This window comes from Myxine glutinosa, chromosome 2, assembly GCF_964187855.1.
Source record: "Myxine glutinosa chromosome 2, kmMyxGlut1.1, whole genome shotgun sequence".
In the NCBI taxonomy this organism is placed as follows: domain Eukaryota; kingdom Metazoa; phylum Chordata; class Myxini; order Myxiniformes; family Myxinidae; genus Myxine; species Myxine glutinosa.
The window spans coordinates 96,355,246-96,368,074 of record NC_136262.1 but is presented as its reverse complement, the minus strand read 5'-3'; the positions used below and the strand labels follow the sequence as shown (position 1 = coordinate 96,368,074).

The window sequence follows — 12,829 nt, the reverse complement described above, 5'->3', positions numbered from 1 at the left end:
ATGAACGCTGCATGAACTCAAAACTGATAAACTGGGGGGTGCATTGTCTCATACAATTTCATGTGGCAAGCCATGGGTGGGAAATAGTTGTTAGATCTAAAAAAAACTCACTGGGTAGAGGTCGATGACACAATAATTGCTTCTGGGCAATGGAAACATTTTGCACGTCATCAATAGAAAGCCACCATACTTTCTGCCGTGAAGGCCACCATACTTTCTGACTAGAAGGCCACCATACTTTGACTAGAAGGTCACCATACTTTGACTAGAAGGTCACCATACTTTCTGACTAGAAGGCCACCATACTTGCTGACAAGAAGGCCACCATACTTGCTGACTAAAACGCCACCATACTTTCTGACTAAAACGCCACCATACTTTCTGACTAGAAGGCCACCATACTTTCTGACTAGAAGGCCACCATACTTTCTGACTAAAACGCCACCATACTTTCTGACTAGAAGGCCACCATACTTTCTGACTAAAAGGCCACCATACTTTCTGACTAAAACGCCACCATACTTTCTGACTAGCAGGTCACCATACTTTCTGACTAGAAGGCCACCATACTTTCTGACTCGAAGGCCACCATACTTTCTGACTAAAAGGCCACCATATTTTCTGACTAGAAGGCCACCATACTTTCTGACTAAAACGCCACCATACTTTCTGACTAGAAGGCACCATACTTTCTGACTAGAAGGCCACCATACTTTCTGACTAGAAGGCCACCATACTTTCTGACTAGAAGGCCACCCACAGAGTTCTATAAATAAACAAGAGTGCGCACCTATCATGTGATCCTGTGCCGTTTAGAAGAGTGAGCCGCCATTACCAAAGAGGGCAAATCAGCGCTGTTTCCATCAGCCGGCCGCGACATTCAAAACACCGCAACGGTCCAGTTTTGTTGATGTTTTACCGCATGTGATGTACTAAAGCTGCAAGAATATTGCTGCCAAAATGCCACATTCCTGTGCTGTTTGGCGTTGCTGCAACAGAAGAAAAGGGGATAAATATTTCTTACCACATGAGTATTTCGAATATTTTTTTTAGTGAAAATTGACTTCGTTTCATGACTTTTCAGCACATAGTCGATAGCGCAATGTAAGTCAAATGCACATCTTGATGCATAAGCTTAGACCTATTTCAGTCACGTCAGACAGGCTACCGATCTTGGAAGTGAACCAATGCATAGTGAATGTGAGGTCAAAGGTCAAAGGTTTTCTAGTGTTACTGATGTGCTGTGCAGTACGTCCATGCTGCCTTTTCAGTTTACAATTTTTTTTAAAGTTTATTTATCTTTCAATTTTAGGAAAACATTGTGTACTACTGAAGGTGGACCCATGAGGACATCATCCAATCTGTTGAAGTCAGTTCAGTTCGAAGTCCTGAATACCGTGCATGGTTCTGTCTTCTCAGATCTGAATGAACACTGCCTTGACCAATACTTGATGAAAGAAGATGATCATGTCACTCAGCTTATGAAGAAAATCGCCTCCTTATTCATTAGGACTATTCTTCATCATCATGGCAGACTGTACACAGAACGTTTTGTTAATGAAAGGAAGCCATTAAGGAGACACCAACTGACAAAAACTATTTTGTTTTTAGGACAATAAATTATATCACTGTTGTGATGCTCTCCTGGGAACGGTACATCTTGAAGTGCCTGAAAATTGTGTGTACCAGCAGAATGTGGCTGCGGATTTTACTAGATGCCTATTGCCGATGACGGATGTATTGCTACAATAAATGTAACTGAGGAACTTTTGGAAATATGCATGAACTTGAATCATGTGCATTGAATAGGCCGACACTCATGACACTGAATGCCTCAGGCTACACTAAAGCTATGTCAGCATGACGGCAATCTCACGATGGACTTTTCACACTAACTCAAGTTCAGAATTGAGGGATCATTATGCTGTACTTTGTTGGATTGCATACTTCATCAGCCATTTGAACCAGCCTTTGAACTGATTTTGTTTCCATTTTAGAATGATTGTTATAGTTGTTGTGGAAAACCAATCGAGTCCACAACTTTAGTCCATATGTTGGTTTAATTCCATTAAGACCTTTGACATCATTCTGTAAATACAGGAAATGCAATAGGAATAAGGTTTGGCATCACATAGGTCAATCCATAACATTCAATGCAAGCAAGCTTAATATTCTAAGCAGGCATACCGTTAGCGAGTCTACTAGGTGTAACATGTCATAGGAGAAGTCCCCTGAGCACCGGCCGCATCGGATCTTATAGCCGCGCCCCTAGCGGTGTCAGCGAGCAGCGAGCATCACCTGGGTTCAGCATTAATACGAATACGATTTCACTACATTCTCCCCACCGTTAGAATTACACTGCAGTGCGGCTAGAATCGAGCGAGCGTCAGCATTAACAGGGTGTGGAATATGGTATCAGTCGGCCCAACCGTACCGGCCCGGGCGGCGAATGTCTCTGCCAGCACGCGTCCGAAATTCCCCGGGTACGGCATCACGTATCCCAGAGACCCCGGCGTCGGAGGAGCTACCGGAGTCAGGTGACGAAGGGGGTACCGCCAAGCCTTCGGGCACGGGTAGATGTGGCGAAGGGAGGGTTGGCAGACTTTCAGCGTCGGAAGAGTCCATAGTCTCATAAATTGGTTCGATCGGTTCGTCCGATTCCCTACAAGGGTCGGCGACCCCACATGGGGCAAGATGACGTACGGAGACAGTGGTCTCACGTCCATCAGCCGTCATCACACGAGCATGCTCAGGATTAGCCTGGAGTATCTGCACTTTGTCCACTAAGGGGTCGTACTTGCTCGTGCGAACCGCCCGTTTGAGGTATGCCGGCCCGGGCTCAGCGAGCCAACTGGGTAAAGACCATATACACCCCGTGCTCCTTGGGTGGTGGAAAAGTCTCTCGGGGGGAGTCTGGTTGGTGGCCGTACACAGTAGAGCCCTGATCGAGTTCAACGCCGCAGGTAGCGACCAAGCCCATTTATCGAGGCCCCGGCCAAGGGTCCAGAGGTTGAGCATGACGGCCCTCCATATAATCCCGTTGAAGCGTTCGATCTGCCCATTTGCCTGGGGTCTGTACGGTGTGGTGTAACTAGAAGCGATGTTATTTTGGAGCAGATAGCCTCGCACTTCCTGAGACAAGAAGACTGCACCCCGATCAGTATGCACATAGGCCGGGTACCCGAACATAGAGAACAGATTCTGTAAGCATCGCATTACCGTGGCAGCAGTCATGTCCACGCACGTATAAGCGAAGGGAAATCGCGAGTACTCATCGACGATAGTGAGCAGATGGCGAGAGTTACTCGACACCGGCAATGGGCCCTTGAAATCCATCGCCAAGCGTTCCCACGGCCTCGTAGCCCTAACCAGAGTCCCCATGGGAGGGTTATAGAAACGCGGTTTGATTTCCGCGCATATAGCGCAGTCGCGACAGATACGGCGGATATCGTCAATCGAGTATGGTAGATTGCCACGCCGCACAAAATGAGCGAAACGCGTTACGCCTGGATGCCCCGCAGTGGCATGCAGCGCTCGTAGGCCCTCCAAAGTGGCGATACCCGCGCACGTAACTGGTCTCGATAAGGCGTCGGTGGCCTGGTTATCCTTCCCCGGGTGGTATTTGATAGTGTAGCAGAAGTCGGCAAGCTCTATACGCCAGCGAGTGATTTTCTCATTCTTAATGCGCTGGGCGTGTAATGTGTCGTACATGAACGCAACACTTTGCTGGTCCGTGATGATTTGTAAACATCGCCCGAGTAAGTACGGGCGCCATCGCCGAATAGACTGGACGATCGCATACGCTTCCTTTTCGACAGACGAATGTCTCCGCTCAGCGGAGGTAAGAGTCTGTGAAAAGAAAGCCACCGGACGGCCTCCTTGGGAGAAGGTCACCGCGATGGCCTGATCCAAGGCATCACTTTCGAGGACGAAAGATCCGCTCTCGTCGATCGTCGCCACAGCGGCACTGGCGATGTCGGCCTTAAGGCCTCCAAAGGCCGCCAATGCGGCCGGACGCAGAGGGAATGTGTCGCAGGCCACAAGGGGGCGAAGTTTCGCGGAGAAATTTTGGACCCATTTTGAGTAATGGGCGAATAGCCCGAGGACGCGCTTCAGGGACGCCCGATCGCTGGGAGGGGCCATGTCGAGCAAAGGTCGCAGACGCTCCTTATCCGGAGCGACAGAGCCATGGGTCATGGTGTACCCCAGAAGATCTATCTTGCTTAGAGAGTATTGACACTTAGCCTCATTCATGGTTAAGTGATACCTCTGCGCGACCTCGAGGAAGCGCTTCAGATTAGCATCATGGTGCCCTTGGTCATACCCACAAACCGTAAGATTGTCTAGGTAGACGAAAACATCGGTTAAGTTCTCCCTTGCAATGAGGTCATCCATGGCCCTCTGGAAACAGGGGACCCCGTTCGTCACCCCAAAAGGCAATCGAGTAAACTGGTACAACCGTTGCCCCGACTCAAATGCGGTATAGATACGATCTGCCCTAGAGATACGGATCTGATGGTACGCACTACGGAGATCGAGAGTGCTGTAGACCGAGTACTGGGCCACCTGTCGCACCAGCGCGTCCATCCCCGGAAGGGGGTAGGCATCCAGCTGTGTAAAGCGGTTAATCGTTTGGGAATAGTCGATTACCATGCGTCTGCGGTGTGCATCGCTTCGCACCACCAAGACCTGGGCTCGCCACGGCGACCGGCTAGGTTCTATGATACCGTCTTTCAAGAGCTGAGCCGTTTCGTCCGCAATGAATTGCATGTCTGCTCGAGAGTAGCGCCGTGATTTTACCGCTACAGGGGTACAGTCGGAGGTTAGATTGGGGAACAGCGAAAGTGGCTGGATTTCCATTTTCGCTAGGGCACACACAGCAAGCGCGTCAGCCCCCACAACAAGCGTGTCAGGCCCACCAAACTCCATTTCCAGATGTCCATGTCGCTTAAGAAAATCGTGTCCTAACAGAATATCAGCACATAAAGCAGGTAAGACCATGAGGTGTACATCTGGGAAAACCCGTCCCTTTATCACGAGTTTCAATCGGCATTCCCCCTTCGTGCTGTGTCGAAGTCCCTGGGAAGCCATGAAGATCCGTCTCGTAGACCTCAAGACCTGCCAACCATGCCTGTGCACCAGTCGCAGGTCGATAAAACTATCCGTAGACCCTGTATCCACCAAGGCACGCACACAATGGCCCTCGACCATGAGGGGAATAAGGGCTTGAGCCAGGCCGGATGAGCCTGCTGGGAGTGGGACCGAACCTCCCGAGTGGGTCGGCCGAGCTTCGCGGGTCGATCCTATGCCAGCGGCAGTTTTCCGGGCGTCAGGGGGTGCCCGTGGAGTCTCGTATAAGTTGTCAGGGTGTGTTCCCATGCAATCTGCAGTTTTGCGGTCGTTGCCGGAGTATTCGTTGTTCATGGGGAATCCGTCAAAGCCATCAGAGAGCTTTCCCATGCATTCCGTTGCTTTGCGATTCAAAATCGCCGTTTGAGGAGTATGGGCCTCCGTAGTATTCGAAATCGCCGTTTGACGATTCAAAATCGCCGTTTGATGAGTATGGGCCTCCGTAGTATTTGAAATCGCCGTTTGACGAGTATGGGCCTCCGTAGTATTCGAAATCGCCGTTTGACGAGTATGGGCCACCGTAGTTGGTACCGATCTCGTGTCGCCGCCAGTGGACGCTGTATGCTCTTGAGAGACATGACGAAAACGTACCGCTGGGGCTTGGCGAGGCTCCAAAGCCCCTCGCGTGGCCCGGAGTCTGGACAAGGACGCATGTGCCGTGCCCGATTGAGGATGAGACTGTTGTGGCTGTTCGGTGTCTCTCGCCAAGGCCGATTGAGCGACCAGGGGCCCGCGAGGAGGGACCCTGTCCATCAAAGCCGGGTAAGGCGCCGTGTTCCGAGCTCGGCTCGTAGGCTCTGCAATGAGCCCATTCAAGGTCGGCCGCGCGCGGTTTTCCGGCACACTTTTGCGTAGTGCCCCTTTTGCGAGCACAAATGGCATATGGCGTCCCGAGCCGGACACACTGTCCGGAGATGTCGTTGACCCCCACAGAAGTAGCATGTGGCTCTGCGTAAGGCCTTGGGTCTGGTCGTAGCGGCAGCCATCAGGACCGGATCCTCCTCCGGAGCATCCTGGAGTTCCGCGAGCAGTTCCGCTCCCTCGGCGGTAGCACTCTCCGGCCGTGCGTGTAGCGAGGTTCCCGCCAAGAGGCGCGTGCGATCATAGGCGTTCGACTGCAGCCGCGCTTCAGTGTGTACCTTTCCTTGCTCGAGTGCTGCCGTGAAGGTCAGGTCGGTCTTCTCCAGGAGTTTGAGCCTTAGGTCCTGAGAGGAGACTCCGGCGACGAAAGCGTCTAGGAGAAGGTCATCCTGAGCCTGCTTGTGAGTCCGTGGCTCCCGGGTGCTGTCCAGCAAGAGTTGCCGGAGCTCCTGGGCATAGTGATCCATCGGCTCGTCGGGTTGCTGGCGTCGTGATAATAGCAAATGCCGAGCATACACCGGGCTCTTTTCCTTTATGTACAATTGCTTGAGCTCCGCAATAGCGAGGTCGCACATCGTGCAATACTGTTGTACACCTTGTAGTCGACTTTGGAGTGCAGCGTTGCTAGCTTCGCGGCAGCCGTCGGCTTGGTCTCAGGCTCAGCGAAATGGTTCTCCAAAGTTTTCAGCCAGTGCTTCAGTTGCAATCCACCATCCGAGGCTTGCGGGTCGGCGCAGAATTGTGTGACCAACAGCGTCTTGTTGCCAGCCATGTCCGTAGATCTTTAATGGAATTAAGTGTTGTGGAAAACCAATCGAGTCCACAACTTTAGTCCATCTGTTGGTTTAATTCCATTAAGACCTTTGACATCATTCTGTAAATACAGGAAATGCAATAGGAATAAGGTTTGGCATCACATAGGTCAATCCATAACATTCAATGCAAGCAAGCTTAATATTCTAAGCAGGCGTACCGTTAGTGAGTCTACTAGGTGTAACATGTCACAGGAGAAGTCCCCTGAGCACCGGCCGCATCGGGTCTTATAGCCGCGCCCCTAGCGGTGTCAGCGAGCAGCTTGCATCACCTGGGTTCAGCATTAATACGAATACGATTTCACTACAATAGTGTTACACCAGATTGTTGCATGGAATAGACTGTATTAGGCCCCTTAAAAAAGTATGATCTTATCACCCTCGTGCGCATTAATTTTGGTAAAATTCCGATTATTATTATTTTTTCGATCGTCTTTTCGGTCTTTTTTTGCTCGAAAAGCAGACGATTCCTTCCGAATAACAACGAACAATTCCTTTCGCGCTACGGAAGTCATCGGATCAATAGCTTTTACTGTATGCGCATGCGCAGTTACCACAATGACTGTTCAATCCTTTGTGTATGAGGTGCTCAGCGAGGCCCATGACGCGCCGTTTGTTGCGTTGTGTTTGCTTTTTCTTCTGAACTACATTTAACTTCTTCAGCACAATTTTTTTTTTTTGTTTGTTTTTTTGTATGTATACTGAATCGAGGCTCGTGAAAGAGCTAACATTTATTTCACAAACAAATCAACCAGACAAACAAAACACACAAAAAGAGGGAGCGGAAGACAAGATGGGGAGAGAAGGGGAAGCGCACAACCACAACATTTGAGAGCAGGGAGAAGTGTGGGAGGGAGAGGGCTTGGGGGCAGGAGGCGTGGGAAGGGGGGGGGGGGGGGGGGGAGAGGTATAAAACACAAGGGGACCGAAATTAGCGGGGGTAGAAAAGATCAAGGTTTTGGATGGGGGAGGATAAGAGATGGTGGTGAAGAGCTGTTTTAAAGACCTGGAGGTTGGAGTGGGATTGAAGAGAATGAGGGAGTTGCTCCAGAGGCGGGAGAAAAGAGGAATGAAGGAGTGAAGGTGAGCAGAAAGTCTTGATTTTGGCAGTTTAACCATAAGAGGGTTGCAGGCAGATCTTGTGCGACCTGTAGGAATATTTGGGGGACAGAGCCCAGAGAGAGCTGGGGGGGCAAGGCCAGAGAGGATTCGGTAGAAGACGGAAAGACCACCAACCTGCCTGCGGTGAGTGAGTGAAAGGCCCTTGGAGTTAGCTTCATCGCGGGAGATTCCAATGATTCTGAACTGCAAATAATGAGCCATTGGCTGAGGTTGAGCATGCAAATGAGCATGCAAATAATGAGGGGAGTGAATGTTTTGAAGGACTATTTCGCTAAAAACATCCCTGGAAATACTACTGTGAATGAATTTTTTATGGCTTTCAAATCGGGCGAGATCGGAGGAGGGGAGCCTGTGGGAGGAGACGAGTCCCTGACGGTACTGCTGTTCTATCTTTTTAGCCTGCGTCCGTGCAGCCTAGGCTTGGCCGGGCTTGCCAAAGATTTTTAAAATTAGTTTTTGGTAGATTTGGGAATTTTGCGATATATTTAAAAACAATTTGTCGTTTGAGGTGGGACTGTCGGGATGTCATCAAAGATATATTTACCCAAATGTTCTAAGTAGGCTCGGCCAAGAAGGGGCCTAGCTTGCTATGCTCGGCCTACTTTATAGTACTACAGACATTCGTGTCGCCAGGACTCGAGAGCCTTCTCTCAGCCGAGCGCTAGCGAGGGCTACCATCCACTTAATATTGTTGCAGTTTTGCCATGAAGGCAAACCCCCTTTAGTTAATTGCACGACAACATGTAGCCTGCTGTAGTTAGTTATTTCTTATTGAATGTAAAGATTAGCCCTTACCCATTGTGTAGTAATCAAGACCAATATGCGTTGAGAGTAGGCAGGATTTCAAACCTTCGTGTGGTTAAGGGAAGACATTTCTAATGAGCAGGAAGGCGTGGCCAAAAGAACAGGCCCACGTGACCAAGGACGGGTCGGGAACACGTCACCAGCAAGCGACCAATGGGGTGTGAAACCTCCCCGAATGAAAGGGGGAAGGACTGAAACCTTCATTGAGGGAGGAGGGATTGAAGGCCAGCATGTGACCAACCTCAGCCAATGGGAGGCTGTGGAACATTTTGGAGGCATGGGCAGGTCTGATAAAAAAACCCCGCCCATCGCATTTTCATTCTCTTGCTTTTTGCGTCGACGCCCGACACCCATCGCTCTTCGCTGATCTCTGGACTCTGGCTCTGGACCCTTGCTCTTGCATTTTGCTTCGACACTCCGCTTGCATTTGTGCTTCGCCGACGCCTCTTGGTTGTCCAACCTGTGCTGGAGTTCGTCCGTGCTGACTTTGAGGTGGCGGTTCGTCCTTCGGACCTTACCTCATCCCGGCTGCACGTCCGGATCGAGCTGTGCGCTGCGCACACCAGACCATGTGGCCACCTTCGAAGTCAGTCCCTGCAAAGCACATGGGTACGATAATAACCAGAGTGTTATTCCCTGTGTGTGTGTGTGAGAGTGTGAAGGCGCCAGGGGGTTTATAATAGGTAAGAATTGATAAGGTGCATCTTTGTCTTTTTCTCTGTGCCTTCAAAATAAAAGGCTGTACATTTTTGTTGTTACTTTCAAACCTGTTCGGGTACGTTTTTTCTCCATTGGCCTAGCATCATCCGAGACCGAATTTGGCTTGAATCAGGTCCGTAAATCACGTGAGGTAACGCCGCTTTCCACACCGTGCAAATCCGCTCGGCACTCAATAAAGTGTGGGAACCAAGGTTCCGATCCCCGGTTTCTTCGGTCGCGGGTCTTGAAGGTATTTGGGATCAATTGACCAGCAAACTCTTCGGCGCGTGGCTGGGAGGTTGGCGATCGGAATTGCTTAGCAATCCGTCAATCACGAGTTTAGTCGCTCGCGGTCGGCGGCCTCAGTGGAACCGGAGTTCGAGGGGCAACGGGGCATAAACCCCCCCTTAGTACGTCGACGAACCCGGCATCCGCAACAATATTTTTGCTGCACGTCCAAGCCAGAGCATACTCCCGTGGTCATGTGGTGTGAGTCAGGCCCAGTTGATCATCAACATCAGAATTTGGGTTGCATTTCTACACTTGAGAATGTTCAGGGTTGCCATGCCAAATTTAATTTTGTGAAGAATTCAATTTCTGTTTTTGAAATTTTTATTTGGCCAAATACCCAGGCTTTTAATATTCATGACAAGTGTGACGATTGATGAATGCCAACAAAATATATCAAGTTTTGTTTCTGTCGTATACACTCACAAAATAGATTTGTTTGCGCATCCATCAATGTCAGGATATGTTAATATTTTTTCACTCTTTTTGTAAGAAGACATGGTATGCTGTAGTTCGCTGTACCAAATAAATGCAATATTATGTGCTATAAGAGATACTATATATCCAGGTTCTCACTGTTGATACTGTAGTTTTAGATGCAAACTGTTTACTGTGTGTAAAATATAAACCTGGTTGTTTTAAAAGTTGATAGTGTGTATATGGTTTTTTATGTTAATTAATGTTATGTATTTGACTTTGACCGTCAACGCGACAGCAAACAACACCGGGTGACCATATACACCCTCCCTCATCACTTCTCCAGCCTGGATAGATAAGATAATACTATTTTTATGCGGCCTTATCTTACGAAGTTAAAGCTTAACTCACTGCATTATAACTGTGTATATTGCCGATTCAAATGACTTATGTTCAAAGCTGCACATCGGCATTCAGCCCTAAATTGTCAATTTAAGGTAAGAAAATACACTCTTTTATCAAATGCATTTGTAAGAAATACTTTTTTCTTATTTATTTCCATATTTTGGCTAAGATAAAGCTAGGTACGGTTTCGTTCACGAATGACAGTTTAACGTATTATTTACATTCAAACTCGTTCGCCAATGCATGTGCATCCAAGTTATCCGAGCAATTTTTGCCATCTTTGGTCATGGCGGACGTGCCCTCATGTGCGCACACGATCGTAACGTTAGCGGTACAGGAACTGCGCACTCTTGTTTATTATAGAACTCTGTGAAGCCACCATACTTGCTGACTAAAATGCCACCATACTTTCTGACTAGAAGGCCACCATACTTGCTGACTAAAATGACACCATACTTTCTGACTAGAAGGCCACCATACTTGCTGACTAAAATGCCACCATACTTTCTGACTAAAAGGCCGCCATACTTTCTGACTAAACGGCCACCATACTTTCTGACTAGAAGGCCACCATACTTTCTGACTAGAAGGCCACCATACTTTCTGACTAGAAGGCTGAAGGAGTCCGGACTCCAGCAGAATACGGATAAAAGGATGGCAAGGCACAAACTCGTCCGAGAAGATGTTTATTCGTAAAACCAACTCGGGAACACTAAAAAGCCCGTTTATCGGGCTGCCTTATAAAGCAAAACCAAAAACCGAAACCGAAAGCCACACCTCTCAAGCGAGGCGTGCTTCGGTGGTCACGTGATCCACAGGTGTAGCTCATTATACCCGCACGCGCGGCACGCTTTGGCGGTCACGTGACCAGCCACTCTGGCACCGTGGATCCCCGCCGGTGACGTCACCGGCTGGAGCAAGGAGATTCTGATGCCTGTTTTGCTTGGGGGACCCATGGGTCGCTACACACGCCCCCCCAGAATGGACTTGGTCCAGGGAGGTCAACCTGAGGGGGGTCCGGATGACCCGACCGAAACGACCCCTAGCCGGTCGCGGGGGGGGGGGGGGGGGGGTCCGGTGTGGTGGTGGATGGTCGGACGGGGGGTGTAGTGGACGGGGGGCAGCCGCGCCGCGGTGGCAGAGCCAGCCGTGGCGGCTGGCCGACGTCCATGTGGGCCGGTTTGAGGCGGTCCAGCGAGATCAGGTCCGCCCGGCCGCCGATGCTGACGATGAAGGACTTGTTGTCCCGGCGTAGGACCCGGAAGGGTCCGTCGTAAGGTGGCCGGAGCGGCCCCCGGTGCGCGTCGTGGCGCACAAAGACGTACTCCGCCGCGCCGTGCGGAGTGCTGGGGGGACGTAGGAGTGGGGGTCGTCGTGGCGGGACGTTGGCACCGGGGTGAAACGTTGGGCGGCCTCCTGGAAGTCCGTGCGCTGGCGCGCGGCGGACCAGGGGCTGGTGGCGTCGGGCACGAACTCGCCCGGGATGCGGAGAGTCTGGCCGTACACCAGCTCGGCGGTGGACGCCTGGAGGTCCTCCTTGGGGGCCGTGCGGAGGCCCAAAAGGACCCACGGGAGCCGGTCGGCCCACCCGTCGTCCTGGAGGCCGGCCATGAGTGCGGCCTTCATGGAGCGGTGAAACCGCTCACACAACCCGTTGGCTTGGGGGTGGTAGGCCATGGTGCGGTGCAGAGTGACTCCCAACGAGCGGGCGACCGCGCCCCAAAGTTCGGACGTGAACTGTGGGCCGTGGTCGGACGAGATGTCCGCCGGTGCGCCGAAGCGCGCGACCCAGGTGGCGATGAACGCCTGCGCCACGTCGGCGGTGGTGGTGGAGGTGAGGGGCACGGCCTCCGGCCACCTGGTGGTCCTGTCCACCATGGTGAGCAGGTGGGTGAACCCCCGCGATGGGGGCAGGGGACCCACCAGGTCCACGTGGACGTGGTCGAAACGCCGCTCGGGCATGGTGAAAGGAGCCAACGGAGCCAGGGTGTGACGGTGGACCTTGGCCTGCTGGCAGGCTGTGCAGGCGTTGGCCCAGTCGCGGACGTCTCATCGCAATCCGTGCCAGACGAAGCGTGCCGACACCAGCTTCTGGGACACCTTCCGGCCTGGGTGCGAGAGGTCGTGGAGGGAAGCGAAAATGCGGCGCCGCCAGGAGACCGGCACAACGGGGCGCGGTCGGCCCTGGGAGACGTCGCAAAGCAGGACCGTGCCCGTGAAGGGGACGTCAGCCAAGCGGAGGCCCATGTTTGCCACCCTGAGTGCCGACACCGTGCCGTCGGTGGTCTGGT

At 51.3% G+C, this 12,829-nt stretch overlaps 1 protein-coding gene across 5 annotated transcripts in view; it reads left to right on the top strand.

Moving 5' to 3' along the window:
* Window positions 1-12,829, top strand: part of LOC137421551 (ornithine decarboxylase) — an 81,441-nt gene that overhangs the window by 12,574 nt on the left and 56,038 nt on the right. Inside the window, exon 1 of one of the 5 annotated variants that reach the window (XM_068107719.2) lies at window positions 10,478-10,630. The exons of 3 other annotated variants lie outside the window; for them this stretch is intronic. The gene's annotated coding sequence lies outside the window, so the exon portion shown is untranslated. Of the gene's footprint in view, window positions 1-10,477; window positions 10,631-12,829 lie in introns of those variants that run through there. One more of the 5 variants, XM_078771322.1, reaches the window with a different exon arrangement.